At 36.5% G+C, this 23,498-nt stretch overlaps 1 pseudogene; it reads left to right on the top strand.

The window, feature by feature from the left end:
• The first annotated feature begins 21,334 nt into the window (after positions 1–21,334).
• Positions 21,335–22,450, top strand: LOC149160765 (abscisic acid receptor PYL12 pseudogene; annotated as a pseudogene).
• Positions 22,451–23,498: the final 1,048 nt, after the last annotated feature.

Below are 23,498 nucleotides of genomic sequence, written 5' to 3' on the forward strand. Positions count from 1 at the left end.
TGGCTCTTTGACCCAGTGCCACCAAAGCTTGGCTCCTAGAGTTTTAATGAGAATCTCCTGATCATCCAAGCCTAGCCCTCCTTGTCCTTTGGGTTTGCAGATTTTGTCCCAAGAGACCAGGGCCCATTTCTTCTTATTTTGTTCTTTACCCCAGAGGAAATCTCTTTGAATGTTTCTAAATTTCTCTAAAACACCTTTGGGAGCTGGGACGGCTGATAACATGAAAACCAGGATCGATTGAAGAACCACCTTGGTTAAAACCAACCTGCTTGCCAGATTCATGACTCGAAAAGTCCAATTTTTTACTTTGTCTTGCAATTTATTAATCGTCTGTTCCCAGATACTTTTGTGCATTGGTTTTTCTGTAAGAGGAAGTCCCAGATACTTTGTAGGGAGGGAGTCCCTTTGGAAGCCCAAAATTCTCGAGATGTTATTCTGAAAAGCAATATTAGTGTTAAAGAGAAAAATTTGACTTGGAAACATTGACTTCCATAACTGTAGCCAGAGCAAAATCGGTTGAAGCTTCTTTGACTGTGGGGAGCCCTTGTAGCAAGGTATCATCAACAAATTATTGATGAGTCAGAGCTTGACCATTTTTTGATAATTGCAGACCTTTGATTTTTCCCATTTCTTTAGCGTGCTTAATAGATCTGCCCAGTCCCTCCACCATGAGAATGAAGAGAAAGGGAGAGAGCGGATCCCCCTGCCTGAGGCCTCTGGAAGGAACGAAAGTTTCTGAGGGGGAACCACTCACTAGAATTGAAAAGCTGGCATAGGTCACCAGAGCCATGACCTAGCGTATCCAGTTATGGTCGAACCCAAAAGCCCTGAGAACCTTTTTGATGTAGCTCCAATTGACCTTATCATAGGCTTTTGCCATATCTAATTGCATTATCATTCCCGCCTGTTTTTTATTGTTAACTGTGTGGACCACCTCATGGCTTGAATGATGTTATTCAAGATTTGTCGGCCCTCCACATACCCTGATTGTTCCTCGGAAACTAAAGAAGGAAGGAGAGGTTTAAGTCTGTTTGCCACTACTTTAGAGATGATCTTGTAAACCACATTGCACAAAGCTATGGGTCTGTATTTGTCTGCAGTTTGGGCTGATTCTTGTTTGGGGATCACGGAGATGAAGGAAGTATTGAGGGCTTTTAGGATCGTTTTACTGGATCTGGAGTCCTCCACCACCTCCATAATGTCCTATTTAACAATGTGCCAACAAGCTTTGAAGAAGTCCACATTGAAACCATGCGGCCCTGGTGCTTTGCAGTTCTTCATTTCTTTAAGAACCTCACTGATTTCTTCATCGGTAACAGGCCTATTGAGATTAAAATTATCCTCTCTAGATACTAACTTGGGAATGTTCCTTGTGATTTCTTTGATGGCATGTTCTCTGTCTGGATTATTTTCTCGGGTGATATCTCGGAAATATTGGACAAACACGGCTTCAATACTATTATGGGTATTCTGTACCTGTCCATTCTCATCCTTTATCATTGAGATTCTGTTGTGTGCTCTGTTGGCCATCGTGGATCTGTGAAAGAATTTTGTATTCCGCTCTCCTTCCTTAAGCCATAGCATTCTAGACTTTTGCCTCCAGAATGTTTCCTCTTGTTTGCATACATTATCCCATTCTTGGTGATATTTATCAGCTTGTTCACTTTTGATATTGTCAAAGCCATCTTTGATAAGGGCCTGGTTGAGTTCTTGTAATTTGATTTCTAATGCTCTTTTGTTCTCGAAAATATTACCAAACTCCTTTTTGTTCCACTCTTTTAGTTTTGATTTGATATGCTTAGGTCTTTTATGAAGGAGGAACATTTTTGTGCCTTGGAATTGCAAATCATCTGTCCACCACTTTTCAATATTGCTGATGAAATCCGGGTGAGAGAGCCAAATGTTCTCGAATCTGAAGGGCCTGTTCCTGGGAGAGAAAAAACCCTTGATTTCCAATTAGATCGGCCAGTGGTCGGAGCCGCCAAAGGGAAGGACCGTTGTTGTTATTTCTGTATCAGTAAGCAGTAGCTCCTCTGAAATCATGAACCTGTCCAACTTAGAGGCAACCTGAGCCTTACCTCCTCTTTTGTTATTCCAAGTCAAAAAACCATTGTTTAGGGCTACATCAACCAGTTTAATGTCCTCCGTGAAAGTCTGAAACGCTAAAGAGTCTCTAATGAGCGCTCTGGTACCTCCCTTTTTTTCTGAGAGTGATTTTATCATATTTAAGTCCCCGCCCAAGATCCACGGAATCCCAGCCTGTCTATGTTTGAGATATATAAGGGAGTCTAATAATTTAAGTTTTTTATCCATTCTTTGAGGACCATACACATTGGTGACCAGGTAGGTTTTTGTCTCCCCCACTGGTTGCAGGACCATTGATAAATAGTTTCTAGATGCTTCTGCATCTGTGATACTGATTTTCTTTGGATTCCACAGAGTTAGAATACCCCCAGGTGTGTTTTCCGCTTTAACCTCTAGGAAATCAAATCTATTAAGCCATTTACTATGGAGTTGTTTTATTTTCTGGATGGAACATTTAGTTTCTTGGATGAAGATAACATCTGTCATTTCCAGTTTCATTCTATGACTGAGCATTCTTTGTTTTCTTTTACTACCTAGACCTCTAATATTCCATGATGTGAGCTTCATGAATAAAGATTAGTAAAAGAATAACTAGTTAGGTCTTTCATCTTACCTGAGTCTATCATTAACTTTCCACACTCCATTAAGAGGTCCTTCTGCTTTTTCCTACCTCTCTTTTTTCCTGCATTTCTTGTTGCGATCCCTGGAATAGCTTTCATTACCTTAACTCCTCTGTGTTCCTGCTTTTCGCTGATTTTTCCTTTTTCTAAATCTATATCCTGAGTTTTCCATAAGAATAGCTACTGAATCTTGTTACAGTCTTCTTAGGGTAGTGAATCTATCTCTCCCGTGGACCCCTACCTCAAGAATCCTTCTAGATCTAAATGCTCCTTATCTAGAATTTCCTAAAGCTCATGGTCTTCCAGATCTATTTCACTTTGGGTCATATCCTGATCCATTTCTAGATCCGTTTCACTCAATATGTGTTCTTTCTTATTTTCCATCTCTTGTGATGTGTTGCAGTCTACTATCATTTCCATTCCATACCCTTAGGGCCATCCGCCTTGGATTTCTCTCCATTTGCCATTTCTGCATTTTCCTCTAGCACATGATACTTATTTTCGCTAACCTTTTGCCCCTCATTACGTGGTTTCCTTGGTCCTTTTTTTCCGCCTTTTCCTCTGCTAATAACTTTTTGGAAGCTGTCTTGATCCTTCATTTCCTTAGTTTTACTTTTAATTTCTGCTTGACTAATAGGGAAATCTCTGATCAAGTGTCCATGTTCATGGAATTTACGACACCTAAAAGGGATATGTTCGTAATCTACTATTTGAACCCATTCCTCATCAAAAAATTCCAGGATGACTTCATCCGGAAGAGCTCCTAATAGATCCATTTCCACACAGATCCTTGCATATGAAGTGTATTTGCCTCTTCTTGTGGCTTCCGAAGCTTTGACAAAACATCCTAGTTTGTTACCTATGGTAGCAAGCATTTCAGTTTGCCAATATAATCAAGAGGAAGAGAGTAAAGTCTTACCCAGACCAGTACCGAAGTGAACATCTCCCGCTCTGGCACAAAGTTCATTGTCCAAGGCCGCATGTAGAGGCCAGTAGCTACATAAAGGTAGGGTCTTCATGCAAAAATTCTGTCTTTATCTTCTATGTTTGTGAACACTACCGTGAAGAAACCTTTGGACCCTAGATGTAGATCTATACTTCCTTTGGGTTTCCAGTGGTACTTAATCCATAACTGTAAAGCCTTTTCTGTGGGCCATATTCCCATAAACTTGCAGATTATAGCGTAGGTCCCCATATGTTCTCTATGTGCCTGAAGTGCAGGATCGTTTAACACCACTCTGGGAGTGACCTCCATTTTGGGTCTGCACGATCCTTTTTGTTTATTTTTCTTAGTACCCTAACTTCTGTCTTCTTCTTCTCTGTCTTTAGTGCTGCCATTTTACTTGGGTCTACCCCCCTCTGTTTCCTTATCATTGTTACTTTGTTCCTCTTCTTCCAAATCACTGACTCTGCCCAGAGGGGACTTACCTTTATTAGCAACCGCAGTTTTGCAGGAGGGAGGGGAGCTCCCTCCCCTACATGTTTCCATTAGAGGCAGGCCCTTAATCTTTTCAAACTCCGGCTATGCAGTTTTCCGGCCTGCAACAGTTCCACAGTCAGCGCCCTCAGCTCTAGTTTGCGCCCTCAGCGCAGTTCACGCCCTCAGCTCCAGTTCACGCCGTCCAGCTCCAGTGCGCCAGCCAGATCGATCATCTTCCGGGAAAAGATTCAAAACTTGGCCACGAACAACCGTTCTATCACTATTCAACCTGCTCGTTAGCTTTCATCTTGTTTTTCCTCCATCTCAACAGCTAACAGAGTGACAATTTCACTTTGTTGCCTTCTCTTTTCAGTTTTTTTCATCTCTGTTCTAGTTTCTCTTATCGCTTTGGCAAATAAATTGGGTTTTATTAGAAAATTCCTAATTATTAACTGCATAACTTTGTACAGGTTCGTTTGGAAGGGCATCAATCTGAATACAAACTTTCTATTCTGTGGGAAGATGAGTTCAAGGGAGAGAAAAGTGAGGGTGGGTTTGAAGCTGTCAATCCCAGTTTAGGAAGATGCATTTTCTAAGCCAATGCCATTGCCGCTTCCACTGCCGAAGCCCCCTAACATGAATCATGCCTGCAGGTTGCCCTGTATTACTCTTGAAGAAGTTACACTGGAAGATCTCCAGAAGATTTCAACTTTGGGGTGCGAGAGCAGTGCCAAGGTATACAATCATTTTCAATTATTTGTATGAATCTCAGATCCATTACTAATTCTCTTGTTTCGACATTTTCAGTAGTACTGGATACCTTACTAGATTTGGCCTTCCTTCCTGTTCGGATTTTTCTTATCTGGCCTTCCTTCCTGTTTGGATTTTTCTTATCGCTGTGGGAAATAAATTGAGTTTTATTAAAAATTCCTAATTATTAATTGCATAACTTTGTACACAATGCAGGTTCGTTTGGAAGGGCATTAGTTTGAATACAAACTTTCCCATTTGAAGAAAGGAATATAATTCGAAATCTTTTTTTTATTTGGCATTGTTGGCCTTGGCAGTTAAAGGAAGAAGATATGGTTACTGCAATGTTGAACCGTGCTCTGAATTCACTTGAGCGTGTTGAGGACACACTCTCTTTCTCTACTTTCACGATGATTCTCACCTCTGTTCCCTTATGAATATTTTTATCAGAATGTATGATCTTTAAATTGAGGAAACCAAGAAGAATGGTTTACATAATCTAGACATTTAAGATGTTTAAATACACCAACTGAACCTTTAGTCCCATGCTTCTATGAAGATTGACTCTTTTCTTTTCTTTTTTTCAAATGGTTGCAGATATGTATCACATGGCAAGAATATTTTGCAGCCCCATCAACTGTTAGATGGATTAGCAGAGGTAATAGGCCAGCATGATGAATGTTAAAATCTCAAATTTTTTCGGCTATTTGGAGATGTGCTGAAGTCAACCTAGGTATGGTCAAATTTTTCCATTATTTAAAAGATATGCAACATTCTTCGAATTCTGGAGTAGTTGATTTGAAAATCAATTTGTAATTTTTCTTATATAACTATGTACCTAAATAAAAATCATCAAATTGGACAGTTATATCTACCTAAAAAATCTTTATTTTTCTAAGAAGTGGGAAAAATTACTTTTACATATAAAAATTTTAATCTTAACACAAATTAAACCTTGTGCCCTTCAATGCATCCTTTCCTCGCCCAACACGGCCATCTTCTATTGGTACTTTTTGAGCATACTACCCTAAAATGCATCCTTTCCTCACCCAACACGACCATCTTCTATTGGTACTTTTTGACCATCCTAGATATGGCATATAAAAATTTTATTCTTAACACAAATTAATTCATCCAATTACTTTATAAGTCTTAACCTTACCATGAATGGACCAACCATCCAATTCCAAAATTACTTTTACATGCAGAAATCTTAATCCTTACATAATACCCATTAACCTACATAAAGATTAGCTACTCTAAGAAATGAACTTGTCACTATCTTCCATTATGGGGCCACCTTTCCATGCTATTTTTATTTGTTAGTATTCTTGATCTTGTTATGATTATTATTTTAAAATTTGATTTGAGTTTACAGTATAGTGATTATTGAGTCATTGAGTCATTAGTTGTTTTTCAGATCTTGTAGTTTTTCTATAAATCCATGGGCTTATTCTTGGCTTTATATCGAGTTTCCTTGATTTTGTTCATCTTTCTTAAAAAACCCCATTATCAGAAAACATAATATTATCTTAAACTTTTGTAATTTGTATAGTGATTATTGAGTCATTAGTTGTAATTCGGTAAATTCATGGGCTTAAATCTTGCTTAATTATCTTAAATTTTTGTAATTTGTATAGTGATTATTGAGTCATTAGTTGTAATTTAGAGCTTTGGTACATTTTGACCATCCTACCCTTCAATGCATCCTTTCCTCGCCCAACACGACCATCTTCTATTGGTACTTTTTGACCATCCTAGATATGGCATATAAATTTTTTTATCTTAACACAAATTAATTCATCCAATTACTTAATAAGTCTTAACCTTACCATGAATGGACCAACCATCCAATTCCAAAATTACTTTTACATGCAGAAATCTTAATCTTTACATAATACCCATTAACCTACATAAAGATTAACTACTCTAAGAAAGGAACTTGTCACCATCTTCCATTATGGGGCCACCTTTCCATGCTATTTTTATTTGTTAGTATTCTTGATCTTATTATGATTATTATTTTAAAATTTGATTTGAGTTTATAGCATAGTGATTATTGAGTCATTGAGTCATTAGTTGTAATTCAGAGCTTGTAGTTTTTCTGTAAATCCATGGGCTTCTTCTTGGCTTTATATCGAGTTTTCTTGATTTTGTTCATGTCTTTCTTAAAACCCCCATTATCAGAAAACTTAATTTATTATCTTAAACTTTTGTAATTTGTATAGTGGTTATTGAGTCATTAGTTGTAATTCGGTAAATTCATGGGCTTAAATCTTGCTTAATTATCTTAACTTTTGTAATTTTTATAGTGATTATTGAGTCATTTAATCCATGGGCTTCTTCTTGGCTTTATATCGGGTTGTCTTGATTTTGCTCATCTTTCTTAAAAACCCCCATTATTAGAAAACGTAATATTATCTTAAACTTTTGTAATTTGTATAGTGTTTATTGAGTCATTAGTTGTAATTTAGAGTTTGGTAAATTCATGGGCTTAAATCTTGCTTAATTATCTTAAACTTTTGTAATTTGTATAGTGATTATTGAGTCATTAGTTGTAATTTAGAGTTCGGTAAATTCATGGGCTTAAATCTTGCTTAATTATCTTAAACTTTTGTAATTTTTATAGTGATTATTGAGTCATTAGTTGTAATTCAGAGCTTGTAGTTTTTCTGTAAATCCATGGGCTTCTTCTTGGCTTTATATCGGGTTCTCTTGATTTTGCTCATCTTGCTTAAATATTGCTTAAAAACCCCTATTGTCAGAAAACGTAATATTATCTTAAACTTTTCTAATTTATTTTATATAACTATGTACCTAAATAAGAATCATCAAATTGGACAATTATATCTACCTAAAAACTCTTTACCTTTATAAGAAGTGGGAAAAATTACTTTTACATATAAAATCTTTAATCTTAACACAAATTAATTCATCCAATTACTTAATAAGTCTTAACCTTACCATGAATGGACCAACCATCCAAACTTTTACATGCACAAATCTTAATCTTTACATAATACCCATTAATCCATCCAATTAAAAGTAACCAAAGATTAACCTACATAAAGATTAACTACTCTAAGAAAGGAACTTGTCACCATCTTCCATTATGGGGCCAACTTTCCATGCTATTTTTATTTCTTAGTATTCTTGATCTTGTTTCGATTATTATTTAAAATTTGATTTGAGTTTACAGTATAGTGATTATTGAGTCATTAATTGTAATTCAAAGCTTCTAGTTTTTTTGTAAATCCATGGGCTTCTTCTTGGCTTTATATTGGGTTCTCTTGATTTTACTCATCTTTCTTAAAAAAACCCCATTATCAGAAAACCTTGTGTCAACACTTCAGGACTCCAAATTTTTTAATGAGCGCTCCAATAAATTTTACTAGCACATTTCATTTACATATAAGTTATAACTGCTTTGATCCTATTCTTCCACGATTTTTGCTCGAGTTGTTTCCTGTCTTGCAATGCTGAGCTCTTATTGTCATTGAAGGCATCTCTTACTTCGTCAAACTCTCTGTAACTTCCCTGCTTTTACATTTCTCCAAAGTTTCAGGTGTCTGTATTCGTTATTTCAGTGAGGATAGAATTGAGTTTTGTCATCAGAGGATTAGTCAAAATTCTGGTAAGGCTAGTGCCTGAGAGAAATCAACAGCTCTCAGAAAACATGAGTTATAGTGAACCTAGTGAAAACAAAGGTGATCTCCTTCAAGTGATTTTTAGTTGGCTAGTGCCTAAGAGAAATCAGCAGCTCTCAGAAAACATGAGTTATAGTGAACCTAGTGAAAACAAAGGTGATCTCCTTCAAGTGATTTTTAGTTGCCAATAAGTCAATATTGTCTGATAACCTTGCATCCATTTCACTACGAAAGAAGAATCTCCAAAGACCTGAAGTTCTCTTATTCCTCCATCAAATGTTTTTCTCATTACATTTTTTAATGCCAATGGATCTACAAGATTGTTAGCCCCCTAACTTAGTTCTCTTTGAAAGAAATAGAGTGAGTTTCCCCCTAACTGAGTTCTCTTTGAAACAAATAAAGTGAGTTTCAGTTTTCATATATGCTTTTTATCTCATTACTCATTTGGTTGAATCTATTCTTTTCTATGCTTTTTGGAATCTTCTGGGTAGTTTGTTGGGTGGTAAACTCCTTTGCTGGCAGAGGGGATAGAGCTCCTTTCAATGAGAGTCTTAGAAGTCATCCGGGAGAGGGAACAGAGCTAGAACTCATCATGATAAGTGCTTCAACAGTTTGACTAGACTGTAAACAAATGCCCATATTAGAAATTGCCATGAATTCATGTTTTTCCATTTGAAGAAAAGAATATAATTCAAAATATTTTTTTTATTTGACATTGTTGGCCTTGGCAGTTAAAGAAAGAAGATATGGTTACTGTAATGCTGAATTGTGCTCTAAGTTCACTTGAGCGTGTCTAGGACACGCTCTCTGGACACCACAATGAAACATTTTCTCAGTTTCTCTGCTTTCACGGTGATTCCCACCTCCGTTCCTTGACGAATATTTTTATCAGAATGTATGATCTTTACATTGAGGAAACCAAGAAGAACGGTTTACATAATCTAGACATTTAAGATGTTTAAATACACCAGTCAGAATGTATGATCTTTAAATTGAGGAAACCAAGAAGAACAGTTTACATAATCTAGACATTTAAGATGTTTAAATACACCAACTGAACCTTAGTCCCATGCTTCTATGAAGATTGACTCTTTTCTTTTCTTTTTTTTCAAATGGTTGCAGATATGTATCACATGGCAAGAAGATTTTGCAGCCCTATCAACTGTTAGATGGATTAGCAGAGGTAATAGGCTAGAATGATGAATGTCAAAATCTCCATTTTTTTTTGGCTATGTCAAAATCTCCATTTTTTTTTGGCTATTTGGAGATGTGTTGAAGTCAACCTAGGTATGGTCAAATTTTTCCATTATTTAAAAGATATGCAACATTCTCCAAATTCTGGAGCACCCCCATTATGAGAAGACGTAATATTATCTTTAAAATTTTGTAATTTGTATAGTGATTATTGAGTCATTAGTTGTAATTCATAGTTTGTAGTTTTTCTGTAAATCCATGGGCTTTTTCTTGGCTTTATATCGGGTTCTCTTGATTTTGCTCATCTTGCTTAAAAACCCCATTATTAGAAGACGTAATATTATCTTAAACTTTTGTAATTTGTTTTATATAACTGTGTACCTAAATAAGAATCATCAAATTGGACAGTTATATCTACCTAAAAAATATTTACCTCTATAAGAAGTGGGCAAAATTACTTTTACACAAATTAATTCATCCAATTACTTAGTAAGTCTTAACCTTACCATGAATGGACCAACCATCCAATTCCAAAATTACTTTTACATGCACAAATCTTAATCTTTACATAATACCCATTAATCCATCCAATTAAAAGTAACCAAAGATTAACCTACATAAAGATTAACTACTCTAAGAAAGGAACTTGTCACCATCTTCCATTATGGGGCCAACTTTCCATGCTATTTTTATTTGTTATTATTCTTGATCTTGTTAGGATTATTATTTTGAAATTTGATTTGAGTTTATAGTATAGTGATTATTGAGTCATTAGTTGTAATTCAGAGCTTCTAGTTTGTTCTCTTGATTTTTCTCATCACTTCAGGACTCCAATTTTTTTAATGGGCGCTCCAATAAATTTTACTAGCACATTTCATTTACATATAAGTTATACTACTCTGATCTTGTTCTTCCACGATTTTTGCTCGAGTTGTTTCTTGTCTTCCAATGTATTGTCATTGAAGGCATCTCTGTTACTTTGTGAAACTCTCTTGAACTTCCCTGCTTTTACATTTCTCCAAAGTTTCAAGTGTCTGTATTCGTTATTTCAATGAGGATAGAATTGAATTCTGTCATCAAAGGATTAGTCAGAATTCTGGTAAGGCTAGTGCCTGAGAGAAATCAGTAGTTAAATCTTTTTTTAATTTTGCGTTGTTGGCCTTGGCTGTTAAAGGAAGAAGATATGGTTACTGCAATGCTGAACCGTGCTCTGAGTTCACTTGAGTGCGTCGAGGACACACTCTCTGAGCACCGCAATGAAACAGTTTCTCTGCTTTCATGGTGATTCCCACCTTTGTTCCCTGACGAATATTTTTATCTGAATGTATGATCTTTAAATTGAGGAAACCAAGAAGAACGGTTTACATAATCTAGACATTTAAGATGTTTAAATACACCAACTAAACCTTTAGTCCCATGCTTCTATGAAGATTGACTCTTTTCTTTTCTTTTTTTTCAAATGGTTGTAGATATGTATCACATGGCAAGAAGATTTTGCAACCCCATCAACTGTTAGATGGATTAGCAGAGGTAATAGGCTAGAATGATGAACGTCAAAATCTCCATTTTTTCGGCTATTTGGAGATGTGTTGAAGTCAAGCCAGGTATGATCAGATTTTTCCATTATTTAAAAGAAAAGGAACATTCTGCAAATTCTGGAGCAGTTGATTTCAAAATCAATGTAGTTGTCTTAAAATGTTTGCATATTTATTTGGTTCTCATGACAATATGATGTATGTTTCAGGAGGCCATCATTCTTACGCCATGGGTTGTTCTTGTGGTATGGCCAAGGCCTAGTGTGTAGGAATATGTTCGCGTCAATGTTGAACAGCTCTCTGTAGCTGAATATTTGGAATTCAAGGAACACCTTGTGGATGGAAGGTACTTATTTGCATTGTGGACCCATAGTGCATGAAAATAAAGATGGAAAATGATGTAAGTGCAAATATATTTAATGATATATTGGAAGTCTCATGCCTAGATATGAATTGTAATGTTTTTGAAGCTAGTAGATGTCTTCTATCATATATAATTTAACTTTCCTGGACACTTTTCCTAAATTACAAAAGACAGAAGAGGAAGGTAATAAACATTGTCAATGAATACTTGGAACTGCATCAGCCTCTAAGCCCTCTAAGCTCTTTAGGTGCCTAGGAAGTATATGCTATAAACCGTAAATTCAACTATATTGTGCTCTCCTTTATTTTCTCTATATCCTGTTACAGGTGCCAAATACAGATTCACTCTTCTTTTTACTCTGATAAAAAAATGATGACAATTTTGTATTTTGCAATTTCAAAAACAACTATGTATTGGAGCTAGACCTTGAGCCCTTCGATGCGTCCTTTCCTCTCCCAACACGCCCATCTTCTATTGGTAGTGGAGTTCAATTTTTGAATTGACATTTGTCCTCTGACTACGACTATTCCATGGGAAAGAAAGTATGCCCCCATTGTTGAATTTCCTTCTGGCACACAAATATTGAGGCCAGGTCATATACTCAAAAAGACTTTGTTTGTACAAATTCATCCCCATGAAAATGACATGGGAGAAACTTTGTGCTCACTAAACTTTTACAGTACTTTTCCAGTAGAATTCGAGCCTGATTATCTTCTGTATTCAAAGGTTTCATTCCGATGTATACCGCAGGAAGACTGTACACCCCTCCACGTGGGGGGGACTTGTCCCCCTTGGCTGGGGGGTCCGGGGGCCAGCGGTCCCCTGGTGGGGGTTTAGGGGCAGCGCCTCCGAAGCTAAAAATAGATGTAAAATTACCTTGTAAAAGTCTAGTAATTTCTAATCAATCTGGGCTGTTCATTAGGAGGATGATCTGATGGTAGAAGTTATGTTTAATTTAGGGTTTTTTGCCCTAGAAGGCAACCGCTCATTATATATGAGGGAATTGTATTGCATCTATGTATATCTGTATTATGAGTGAGGAAGAGAGAGGAGATTGAGAGCAAAGACGGTGTTACAGCAGATCTGTTGTAGGTTGTATCTCTTTAGTTTGCTGGATAATATAATAAAAGAAGGACTGGCTGTTTCTTCGTGGATGTAGCCCAAACTGAGTGAACCACGTATATCTGTGTCTCTATTGTTTTATGCATTTTCTGTGTTTATATCTCTGCAATATTTGATGTGTTCCATTGCTCCGTAATATATAATTTTGTAACAACTGGTATCAGAGCCGAAGGTCTATTTGGCTGATAAACTCGCAGGAGAGAAGGGTTCCTGGTTCAAGTGGGAGAAATTGCGGAAGATAGTAGGTTTAGGGTCAAAAAATTCAACGAACAAAACTACCAGCTGTGGAAAATGCAGATGGAAGATTATCTGTATCAGAGAGATTTGTACCTACCATTGAGTGGAAAGACAAAGAAGCCAACGAGTATGACAGACACAGAAAGAGATATTCTCGACAGAAAGGCACTTGGAACAATACGGATGTTCCTAGCGGCATCGGTAGTGTTTAATATTTCAAAGGAAACGACAACACAGGGTTTAATGTTGGCATTAGCCAAACTATATGAAAAACCCTCGGCATCAAATAAGGTATTTATTAAGAAGCGTTTATTTAATATGAAGATGTCGGAGGGTGGATCTGTCGCTGATCATTTAAATGATTTTAATATAGTTACAAGTCAGTTAAGTTCTGTAGGGGTAAATTTTGATGATGAAGTTAGGGCTCTGTTATTTCTGTGCTCATTGCCAGAAAGTTGGAATGGTTTAGTTATGGCCATTAGTAACTTTGTCTCTGGATCTTACTTTAAAGTTTGATGATGTTGTCGGTGCAATCCTTAGCGAGGAAATGCGACGGAAAAGCTCAGGTGAGACATCAGGTAATGCTTTGAGTGCAGAGTCTAAGGGAAGAAAAATGGAAAGAGGAAAGAGTTCAAGATATCGCAATAAATCAAGGAAAGGCAGATCCAAGTCCAAATCAGGGATAGTGTGCTGGAAATGTGGAAAGAAAGGATGCCTAAAGAAAGACTGTAGATCTCGGAAGGGAAAAGAAGGAGATTCACAACAAGAAAATAATCATGAAGCAAATGTGACAGGTGATGTGTTGCAAGATGCTTTGATTCTTTCATTAGAAAATATTATTTATTCCTGGGTGGTAGATTCAGGGGCCTCATTCCATGCCACACCTGATAAGAAATATTTTCATGACTATGTTCAAGGAGATTTTGGACAAGTCCGTTTGGGTGATGATAAACCCTGTAAAATTGTTGGAATGGGTAAGGTTCTTGTAAAAAAGCAGAATGGAAACCAATGGCTACTAAAGGAGGTAAGGCATGTTCCAGATTTGAAGAAAAATCTGATTTCAACAGGGCAGTTAGGTGGTGAAGGTTGCGTGACAACTTTCACAGATAAAGCTTGGAAGGTCACCAAAGGAGCCCTAGTAATAGCAAAAGGCGAAAAGGTTGGTACATTGTATTTATGCAATGGTATTTCTAACTCTGTTAATGCTTTAACTTCCAAAGGAGCAGATGGAGCATTATGGCATCATAGGCTCGGACACATGAGTGAGAAGGGGATGCATATTCTTCACTCAAGAAATTTGTTGCCAGGTTTGAAGCATGTTGATTTAAAATTCTGTGAGAATTGTGTTTATGGAAAATAGAAGAGAGTCAGATTCCTTAGGGTTGGGAAAGAAAAGAAGAGCGAAAAATTAGAGCTTGTGCATACAGATGTATGGGGACCTGCTCAGGTATCATCTCTTGGTGGCTCTCATTATTATGTTACTTTTATTGATGATGCAACCAGAAAAACCTGGATTTATTGTATTTGAAATAAATCTGATGTATTTGATACTTTCAAGAAATGGAAAGCTTTGGTTGAAAATGAGATAGGGAAAAGGTTGAAGTGTCTCAGATCAGATAATGGAGGTGAATATTGCAGCAAAAAGTTTTATAGGTGTTGTTCAGAAAATGGAATTCACAAAGAGAAGACAGTTCCAGGAACACCACAAGAAAATGGTGTGTCAGAAAGAATGAACAGGACAATCATGGAGCGTGCAAGGTGCATGAGATTGCATGCAGAATTGCCTTTACAATTTTGGGCAGATGCTGTAGATACTGTTGTTTATCTAATAAACAGAGGGCCTTCAAGTTCCTTGGATGGTGGTATTCCAGAGGAGGCATGGACAGGTAAAAAGGTAAACTACTCATTTTTAAAGACTTTTGGTTGTGAAGCTTTTGTCCACATTAACAAAGAAAATAGAACAAAGCTTGAGGAAAAATCAAAGAAATGTACCTTTATTGGATATGGTGTTAATGATTTTGGTTATCACTTATATGATTATGAAAATCACAAAATCATTAGGAGCAGAGATGTAATATTCAATGAAAAGGTCTTGTATAAGAATCAGATGCAGGGAAAGAAACAAGAAAAAGAAAACAGAGAATACACAGTGCTTGACGATATCACATGAAAAGTGATGGTGCCTGAAAATCATAATGATCAACAGCCAGAACAACAACCACAACAGCAACAAGCACTTCAAACACCTGAAAGTGGTGTTATAAGATCTACCAGGATAAGTAGACCCCCTGAACGATACTCTCCTTCATTATATTATGTATTGTTCACTGATTCTGGTGAACCAGAATGTTATGAAGAAGCAGTGCAGGTAGAAACCAGGAAGAAGTGGGAGCAAGCCATGAAAGAAGAGATGGACTCCTTAACACATAACCAGACTTGGGACTTAGTCAGGTTGCATGCAGGTAAAACAGCATTGCAAAATAAATGGGTTTACAAGCTGGAGGAAGAAGATGGAGGAAAATAGAGGTACAAAGCTAGACTTGTAGTGAAGGGGTTTGCACAGAACAAAGGTATTGATTTTGATGAAATATTTTCTCCTGTTGTTAAAATGACTTCAATCAGAACTATTTTAAGTCTAGTAGCAGTTGAAGATTTGCATCTTGAGCAGTTAGATGTAAAGACAACCTTTCTCCATGGGGATTTGGAGGAAGAGATATATATGCAGCAGCCACAAGGATATGAGGTAAAAGGGAAGGAGAAACTAGTGTGCAGGTTGAAGAAGAGCTTGTATGGCTTAAACAGGCTCCAAGGCAGTGGTATCTAAAATTTGACAGGTTTATGTCTGAACAAGGTTATACTAGGTGTCACTCTAATCATTTTGTTTATCTCAAAAGGAAAAATGATGGCAGCTATATTATATTGTTATTGTATGTAGATGACATGCTTGTTGCAGGTTCTAACATGCAGGAGATAAATGTGCTCAAAATAAAATTAGCAAACTCATTTGCAATGAAGGATTTGGGTGCTGCAAAACAAATCCTTGGTATGAGAATAACTGGAGACAGGAAGAATCACAAATTAACATTGTCTCAAAGTGAGTACATAGAAAAGGTGTTGAAAAGGTTTAATATGCAGAATGCAAAACCAGTTGGTATACCTTTGGCTAGCCATTTCAAATTAAGTAAGGAGGTGTCTCCCAAGACTCAGGAAGAAATGGCTCATATGTCTAAAGTTCCATATGCATCAGCAGTTGGAAGCTTAATGTATGCAATGGTCTGCACAAGGCCTGATATTGCACATGCAGTGGGAGTTGTAAGCAGGTACATGAACAATCCAGGAAAAGAACATTGGATGGAAGTGAAGTGGATTCTTAGGTATTTGAGATGTACCACAAATCAAGCATTATGCTTTGGTGGTTCAAACATTTCTCTACAGGTATATGTTGATGCAGATATGGCAGGTGACAGAGATAACAGGAGGAGCACTACAGGATATGTATTTATTATAGGTGGAACAGCTGTCAGTTTGGTTTCAAAAATCCAAAGTGTTGTTGCACTTTTAATAACAGAAGCAGAGTATGTTGCTGCTACAGAGGCTAGTAAAGAAATGATTTGGTTACAAAGGTTTTTGGATGAATTAGGTAAGAAGCAGGAGTTGGGCAGGTTATACAGTGACAGCCAGAGTGCCATACATCTTGCAAAGAACTCTGCATTTCATTCCAAGACTAAACATATACAGCTCAAGTACCATTTCATACGGTCAGCATTGGAAGATGGACAGTTGAAGCTGGAAAAGATACACACTAGTCAGAATCCTGCAGATATGTTAACAAAAGTTGTAACCAGAGAGAAACTGAGAATCTGCTCAGTTTCAATTGGTCTTCAAGTATGATGAATAAAATGAGAAACAAAATTGGAGTCAATGTCTACCAAATGAAGCAACGGTGGAGTTGCTATAATCGGTCTCTAAGTGGGAGATTGTTGGGTGTGGAGCCTGATTATCTTCTGTATTCAAAGGTTTCAGGCGGATGTATACCCTAGGAAGACTGTACACCCCTCCACGTGGAGGGGTACGGGGGGGTTGGGGGGTCCGAGGGCCAGCGGTCCCCCGGCGGGGTTTCGGGGGCAACGCCCCCAAGGCTAAAAATAGATGTAAAATTACCTTGTAAAAGTCTAGTAATTTCTAGTCAATCTGGGCCATTCATTAGGAGGATGATCTGATGGTAGAAGTTATGTTTAATTTAGGGTTTTTTGCCCTAGAAGGCAACCCCTCACTATATATGAGGGAATTGTATTGCATCTATGTATATCTGTATTCTGAGTGAGGAAGAGAGAGGAGATTGAGAGCGAAGAGGGTGTTACAGCGGATCTGTTGTAGGTTGTATCTCTTCAGTTTGTTGGATAATATAATAAAATAAGGACTGGTTGTTTCTCCATGGATGTAGCCCAAACTGGGTGAACCATGTATATCTGTGTCTCTCTTGTTTTATGCGTTTTCTGTGTTTATATCTCTGCAATATTTTATGTGTTCCATTGCTCTGTAATATATAATTTTCTAACATCTTTTATTGGTAGTGGAGTTTAATTTTTGAATTGACATTTGTCCTTCGACTACGACTATTCCATGGGAAAAAAAGTATGCCGCCATTGCTGAATTTCCTTCTGGCACACAAATATCGAGGCCAAGTCATATACTTAAAAAGACTTTGTCTATACAAATTCATCCCCATGAAAATGACATGGGAGAAACTCTGTGCTCACTAAACTTTTACAGTACTTTTCCAATAGAGTTTGAGGATTAGAGCTTGGTCCTACTCGAACACAGCAAGATGTAAGATTCCTGTAGAGTTTGAGGATTAGAGCTTGGTCCTACTCGGAGGTAGCAAGATGTAAGATTCCAGTAGAGTTCGAGGACTAGGCCAAGTCATATACTCAAAGTCTCTTTTTGTACAAATTAGTCCCCATGAAAATGACATGGGAGAAACTCTGTGTTCACTGAAATTTTCCAGTAGAGTTCAAGGATTAAAGCTTGGTCCTACTCAGACGTAGCAAGATGTAAGATTCCAATAGAGTTCGAGGATTAGAGCTTGGTCCTACTCGGAGGCAACAAGATGTAAGATTCCAGCAGAGTTCGAGGAGGCAGCAAGATGTAAGATTCCAGTACAGTTCGAGGATTAGAGCTTGGTCCTACTCGGAGGCAGCAAGATGTTACTGTAGCATGGTCCTTGCCTTTTTTTTTAATATTTTTCTACCTTTCAAAAATTGTCAAAGAAGCATTAATTAATTTTATATGTAAAGACTTTGTTTGTACAAATTAGTCCCCATGAAAATGACATGGGAGAAACTCTGAGCTCACTAAAGTTTTCCTGTAGAGTTCGAGGATTAGAGCTTGGTCCTACTCGGATGCAGCAAGATGTAATATTCCAAGATTCCAGTAGAGTTCGAGGATTAGAGCTTGGTCCTACTTGGAGGTAGCAGGATGTCACTGTAACATGGTCCTTTCCTTTTTTTATATTTTTTTGCCTTTCAAAAATTGTCAAAGAAGAATTAATTAATGTTATATGCTATTGCCTTAGGGCATTTCCATTGCAACATCTGGTACAATAGCTAGTTAATAATCATTAGTAGAAGTTAATAAAACATACATCATGTAATACAAATTAAGATCTGTTTTAATAAAAGAATTATAATAATATTTTTAATAAAAAATATTATTTTATATATTATAGAGTTGAAAAGCAATTTAACTTATTTTATAATAAATTTATATTTAAAAATATATATATTTTATAATAAATTTATATTTAAAAATATATATATTTTTAATATATAAGAGGAAATATGTTTTTTTTTTTTAAATTATATTTTAAAGTTAAAATTATTATCATTATAATATTGTTGACATTACATTACATTTCATTATTCCTGTTATTTGTTGATAATACGTTTCATGATTTAAAAATAAAATATATAATTTACCTTATAAATTAAATAATTAATTTAAATTCATTCTCATTACTATAGAATAAATAAGATAAATGAGTTTACGAGAGATTTTTGGTTTAAATCACAAGATCTATCATTTGTTGATGTGTTTCGAACCAACTAGTGTGGTTCATCGTCAGGACAAGTTGAAGAGCCAGATCCAGCTTTGCATGTTAAATAGCTTGAGCAGAGCCTCCAACGGCTAAATTGGACTAGGGACATTATATAAATAATCTAAATTAATAAGGGACTTTGCCTCTAAATAAATATATAAATAATTTAATTTAATTGGTTGTTAATTTAATAAATATATAAATAATTTAATTTTATTGGTTAATAATTTAATAGTTAGTTAAACTAATAAATACAAAGAAAATAAATATTAAAAATAAAAATAAAAAGTATCATTAACTATTTATAGAGTTATCATATAAATATTGGAATAAAACGTATGATTAACAATTATCATGGCCCTAAGGATCTCGGATAATAAGAGTTTTGAGAAAGAAAAATCTCATCTCCTTGATGTCTTCGTCAAGAATGGTTATAGTAGATACATGGGATAGAAGGCTTTCCTAAAGGCTGCCAAGAATTCTCTTGCTAAAAGGGAGCCGAAGGAGTGGATTCCAAGTGTCCATCTTCCGTTTGTTCAGGGGACTACTGATAAGATTGCAAGGATTCTCAAGATGCATAGTGTCCCTGTAACCTTTAGGCCACTTAACAGCATTCGGATGTCCCTCAGATCAGGAAAGGATCCTATCGACCCTAAAGATATGAAAGGGGTATATATTATCCCTTGTTCCTGTGGGACCCTCTATATTGGTGAGACGGGTCGCTCCATCAGTCAAAGGATTAGTGAACACGCCGCTGACCTTAAGCATAGGAGATCAAAGTCTTCAACTTTAGCTGAGCATGCGGAAAAAACTAATCATCATGTTTGTATTGAGGAGGCTAGTGTCATTGCTAGAGTTTCACAATTCCATCATCGAAAATTCAGGGAAGCTCTAGAGATTGAAAAGAGGTCGTGCAATCTCAATAGAGAGGATGGCTAGAAGATCAGTGGATGTTGGGTCCCAACTCTATCTTCCTAGTCGCTTTCTTCCATGCCACTCCTCCTCCTCCCCTCCCCTCGTTTCTTGTCTCATCTTTATATATATATATATGAGTTAGTATTTTTATTTATTTATTTATTTTTTTTTAATTTAACTTTTTTCTTTCTTTTATAAAGCTCTGATAATTGTTAATCATACGTGTTATTCCAATATTTATATGATAACTCTATAAATAGTTAATGATACTTTTTATTTTTATTTTTAATGTTTATTTTCTTTGTATTTATTAGTTAATCCCCCTTTAACTAATTATTAAATTATTAACCAATAAAATTAAATTATTTATATATTTATTAAATTAACAACCAATTAAATTAAATTATTTATATATTTATTTAGAGGCAAAGTCCCTTATTAATTTAGATTATTTATATAAGGTCCTTAGTCCAATTTAGTCGTTGGAGGCTCTGCTCACGCTATTTAACATGCAAAGCTGGATCTGGCTCTTCAACTTGTCGTGACAATGAACCACACTAGTTGGTTCATGCAAAGCTGGATCTGGCTCTTCAACTTGTCGTGACAATGAACCACACTAGTTGGTTCGAAACGCATAGACAAATGATAGCTCTTGTGATTTACACCGAAAAATCTATCATGAACCTGATATAAATCAGAAAAGCCTCAATTCAACAATAAATGAGTTTTTTAATTATATATAATGAATTTTTTAATTATATATATAAACGATTCCATCATTTCGAACCTTTCGGCCAACTGAAAACAATGTATCCCTCTTTGACATTGAAATTCATAAACGGTAACATACTTCATCCTTTCGACTAACTGAAACAAATCTATCCCTCCTTGACCATGAAGTTCATAAACGGTAATATACTTCATCACAGATCCATATGAATTATATGCCTCAAATTCTATGAATTACATGTTTTACTTTATTGCCTCAAACACTCGAACTACACACCTAATACACTTAATCTCCTATGAAGCCCACCTGGACGACCAAGGCTCGTTGGTCGCTGATTGTCGGTGGGGATTCCACATGGAATGTGACACCCGATGGGATTCACAATCCCTCCATGCGCATGACTCTCCTTGATTTGTCCACAAGGGAGGTAGCCATCCGCTTCTCACTTTTTCCCCACTTATTCACGTGAAGAACAACATAGTGGCGCTCGATTTGCGAACTTCCTTTATTTTGGATAGCTATCACTACCGTGAAATCATTAAAATTTCTAACCGCCCACAATCGACATATATATAGACATTCAGCGTTGCCTCGTACCCAGAAAGTCCGATTGCCTGTATTTGCATTGAACTGATCTCATATCTGCGAGTGGAAAACACTAGTTTTGAGCATCGAAGCCTCGAATTCGAGCATGTCTCCTTCCCACCAGCTGTGGCCATTTTCAGATATCTCAAATATTACTGATGAAACGGGCTCGATACGTACAAGGCCGGCCAATCTGGTGTCCGAGATGCTGCAATCCCTGGTGATGGAGAAGGAATATGAGTACCTGAGGAGCGTGGTGGAACGATATCACAAACATTCCGTTAGCGACGGCCACTTCTCTTCCGTGGTCGTGCGGTGGATTCGAGCAACAGTTGAGGACGTCTGGTCCGTGGTGCGGCGCTTCGACAAACCACAGACGTACAAGCATTTCATCCGTAGCTGCTCCATGCTGGGTGATGGCACCGTGGGGAGTACAAGAGAGCTTCGCGTGGTCTCCGGACTTCCAGCGAAGAGCAGCACTGAACGGCTCGAGATTCTGGACAACGATCACCACGTTCTGAGCTTCAGAGTCGTTGGAGGAGAGCACCGCCTTAAAAACTATCAGTCCTTCACCACAGTTCATGAGGCCCGCAACGTGGACAGGAAGAACGAGACCCTGGTGATTGAGTCGTACGTGGTGGACGTGCCGGAGGGGAATAGCCCCAGTGATACGTGCCTCTTCGTGGATACCATTGTTAAATGCAATCTTCAGTCGCTGGCTCACATCTTTGAACGTTTGCCCACACGTTGCGAACCGAAGCATCAGGGATTGATGGAAGGACAGAAGTGCACGCTGCCTCGCTGTTGAGCTCTGGAGACCAGACGGGGTTTTAATTATGTGCGTTAATTACCACAGCCCATCTAAGAATGAAGATTCGGAGAATGAATTGTATAACCCAATTAGTCCATCGTTTTGAACGTCGCAGATGCTGGTTGTGTATTAGTAATTCTGTTTGAAAAAATTCAGAGGTGAGGAGTTCGATCTTCTTGAGAAATTTAGTATCTGAAGGGCAAGATTTTGATAAGAAGAAAAATGCTTAGTTTTGGGTTTTGTATAGGGTTGCTATCCAACCATGATCTTTGCAATAGCGCGGCTTCTGAAGCTTCAATCGTACAAGTCACAGAGGAGCTTCTAGACAGAAATGTACATCCCGCCTATTTCGAAAACTATATTTTAGCTGTTGTGGCAGGAAGTAATGACTGAAAGTTCTTTACTTAAAAGAGCAGGCCTTATGGGCACCTAGCATGATCAAATTGTGAAAATAATAGATGATAAGTTTTTTTTTAAGTTGTGTAATTATATTTGAGAGACTTTGTTTAAACCTTTTCAAAGCAATCTTGGGGTTTGAGAGTGTACCTTAAATTTAAGCGAAGTTAATCTCTAGTTGAACAATTCAATTGTGTATTTGCATCTAGGTAAATTTCTAGTTGAACAGTTCAATTGTGTATTTGCATCTGGGTTTTTCTGTCAATCTCTAGTTCAATAGTTCAATTGTGTATTTGCATGAGGGTTGTTCAATTGTGTGTTTGCATCTGGGTTTTTCTGTCAATCTCTAGTTCAATAGTGCAATTGTGTATTTGCATGAGGGTTCTTCTGTAGAGGCGAAAAGAGAAGCAAAGCTATTTTCTTGTGTACTCTTTCCCAACTATACAATAAAGTAGGAGGGTTCGAAGCATACATTAAAATTCTATACTTTTATTATATCCATATTAGTTTTTTAATTTCGTAATAAATCAAAATTTAAAAATCACAAATTTTAAATAATCGAGTAAGATATATTTAAGATATTTTTCACTAAATTATATTATTAATAAAATCGACATCCTTCCTAAATATTTAGCTTTAGCCTCCTCATTAATTAGAGTAAATAAATTAATTAAAATAAACATTAAATGATGTTACCAGTGTTTAAAAAAATGGTTGATTTAATTCAATATTGATTTTGAATTTTCTTATTTGTTTAAACTTCAAGAATAAATATTTTAAAAGAAACATTAAAATAAATTTGTAGTATAAACATTCAATGAAAATGTTAATATTTAAAAAATAATTAGGGGAAAGAAACATTAAAATAAATTTGTAGAATAAACATTCAATGAAAATGTTAATATTTAAAAAATAATTAGGGGTAGCACGAGGAAGCGATTCTCTACAATTGAGAAGGAATAATAGCGGATAAATAAGCTTGGGTCTAGG

The sequence above is a fragment of the Pinus tabuliformis genome, chromosome 5_2 (assembly GCF_031772625.1).
Source record: "Pinus tabuliformis cultivar Carrire ecotype Pingquan chromosome 5_2, CPIR1, whole genome shotgun sequence".
In the NCBI taxonomy this organism is placed as follows: domain Eukaryota; kingdom Viridiplantae; phylum Streptophyta; class Pinopsida; order Pinales; family Pinaceae; genus Pinus; species Pinus tabuliformis.